We start from the raw sequence: 2,802 nt of genomic DNA, 5'->3' as shown, positions 1-2,802 counted from the left end.
CACTTCCACAATCCACTCACCTCAAATTTCACCACAATATCAGAAAAACTCAGCATCCACAATTCCCACTACTTTACACTTTCATGCCGGAAACGGAAGTCCCTCCAGAAAGCTTCGGATACACTAAATTTCTATAAATTTTCGGTAATTTGCAAATTTACCAAAAATTTCCGGAATTTATAGGTATTGTTTGTAATTTTACCATAAATCTACCAAAATTACCATAGATTTTCAAAAAAATTGGTTTTTATTGTTTCTCAAATCGAAATTTTCCCGCATTTGTTAGAAAGAAGATCGTGTGCTACAGGAGCTAAAAGTAGGCCTGGGTAATCTACATTCTTTTCATTTGAAAATATTTTTTCCCATACTTTCATGACCAAAGAAAAAAAAAAACGTATACAATCAACTTGAAATCCGCTTTTAGCTAACAGCTACGTTATTTCATGATGGGGGTGGGGAGTTAAATAGAGAACGGGGTTCAATAATAATTAAAAACGAATAACATATTTTATGGAAGGCCCCTAAGCTTTTAGCAATGAATATGAAACATACCTGACCGAATGAAGAACCATGACAGGTTCTCCGTGGACATTCTCCAAACTCAGATTCTTCGAAGTTTCAAGCATATAGTCTATAGAATTTTCCAAATTTTTTGTTCCTGTAAAACTGCTGCCGAATTCGTCGACAAATTTTCCTAGTTCTTCCCAAGTGAATCCTTTGAATGATCCATTAATTGCTGTATTTACTATTTTGTTAGCAATTTCTGCGTAGGAATCAATTTCATTCTTCACAGTTTCAGTCAATGAGCAAAGATCGACATTATCATTTTGTTTAGTGCCAATAATTGGTACAGATTGTGATTGTCCAATCAGCAACCTTATTATTAATAATAAACAAATCTTAAAAATCCACAAAGCTGTTTTACTGCTTGATCAGGCAACAGGATACCTGACAATCAAAGGAAAAAAATTGGTCTCAAATTTAAATAGAGGAAAAACAGTTAACCGTCCTTTCATTTTACATTCAGAGCCTGTACTCAAAAAATATTAGTGAACAAAAAATACTTTCAATAATTATTCAAAACATTATCATACTACGTTGAATTCCAAATTGTTCAATGATTGCAAAAATCAACTTGAAGCAGTTTCTGTTAAGGCACTAAATACAAAAATATTGGAAATTATTGGGGAAAAAATATCAGAGAACTCACAAACTGGCCCGACAAACCTGGGAACTATGAAGTAGACTCGCCTGTACGCGTAGCCCGCACATTGAATCACATTAAAAGACTGGAAGCTTGTATACATTTAGACCTAAAAATGAGAATACTTTAGAACTAGGCACTGAAAATTGGTTTTTATTTTTATTTTAATATGTTCCAAAACACTGAACATTTTAAACTTCACTTGAAAATTATTTTAATTTAAAGGCTTGAAATTGTGCAATTTTAAACATTCGATAATTGGAACAGTAGCAATATTCCTTATTATTATTTCTAGAGAATACATTTTTTAGTTTTAGTTGTAGATTAAGAAAAATCAATCATTTTAAATTGAAAAATAATTTATTATAAGATATCAAACATGAATAGCTTTAAATAAAATGTTAAAAATTAAATGATTTAAATTTAAAATGTTGAAATTATGTCGTTTAAAATCAAAATAGAAGTGTCTAAAATGCATTCCTCATTCATTGAATAATATCTATAATGTTTAATGTTTACAACTTTAGATTTCTGGTTAAATGCATGTTAAGAGCGGAATTTTCTATGTGTCCCTTTCAAATTGAATTGGTTACATTTTACAAGCCATAATCAACAATTTGAAAATTATTCCCATTACACTATTTAAATTTACACTCGACTCGCGGTACTGCGAATATTAGGGCAGGTCCGCCCTCAATAATGAGAACACATGAGGGGACTCCACTCCTGCGACTATTTACTATGTCAAATCTGTGTAGATGATACGTGTATATCTATGTGCGCTCATGTCAACTGTTTACCTTCTGAAAGCTTATAGTGACGATTTGAATCGTTATTATTAAAGTTATTAAAATGAATAGAGCGAAAGAAACGTGGAAAGACATCACAAATATAAAATGTTCCGCCGTAAGTATAGAATGTATTTGATTATGGATTAAATCTAACATTACAGTAAATTGTGCATTTGAAAATGTCATCAAATGTAGAAATGAGTAGTGGGGGATAAGGGGTTATAGCGTCGTTCTCACTAACGGGAAAAAAACTTACTCAATAGCGGGAGTTCGCACTACTGAATTTTGCAGTACCGCGACTCGAGTGTACTTAATATAATAAAAATTGGAAGGGTTTGAGTACAAAAAAGTTTTAATATCACCATTCTCGATAATTGCCATTTTTTAAATTTTAAATGAAATTCGAATTCGCTAAATTCTCAAGGTTCCTTAATACTTTTCCAATTGAACATTACTTCATTTTGAACGCTTTGTATAGTAATTTAATTTTAAATGTAATGCTAATGTTTTGTAATTATCCTATTTTTGACATTTTTATCTTAAATCATTAAATTTGTAAATTATTTCATTCAAAATGACATTTTTGAATTTTTAACGATTTTAATAGTTTAAATACATTTTTTTACATTTGAGAGCTTCTGTTGAAAAAATTTTCAATTTCGAATTATCCCATTATAAACGCTTTTATTTATAAATGAAACAAATTTAAATCCTTTTCATTCCATTTGAAATATTGTACTTTTCAAAATTTTACCTAATCTAAAATAATTTAAATCAGAACGTTTTCACTTCAAAATCATTCAATAT

The 2,802-nt window shown here is 30.0% G+C and overlaps 1 pseudogene; it reads right to left on the bottom strand.

The window, feature by feature from the left end:
- LOC117171044 overlaps positions 1-1,307 on the bottom strand; it is a 22,510-nt pseudogene extending 21,203 nt beyond the window's left edge.
- Positions 1,308-2,802: the final 1,495 nt, after the last annotated feature.

This window comes from Belonocnema kinseyi, chromosome 4 (genome assembly GCF_010883055.1).
Source record: "Belonocnema kinseyi isolate 2016_QV_RU_SX_M_011 chromosome 4, B_treatae_v1, whole genome shotgun sequence".
Classification (NCBI taxonomy): domain Eukaryota; kingdom Metazoa; phylum Arthropoda; class Insecta; order Hymenoptera; family Cynipidae; genus Belonocnema; species Belonocnema kinseyi.
The sequence above is the reverse complement of the archived record's forward strand: the minus strand, read 5'-3'. Positions and strand labels throughout refer to the sequence as shown.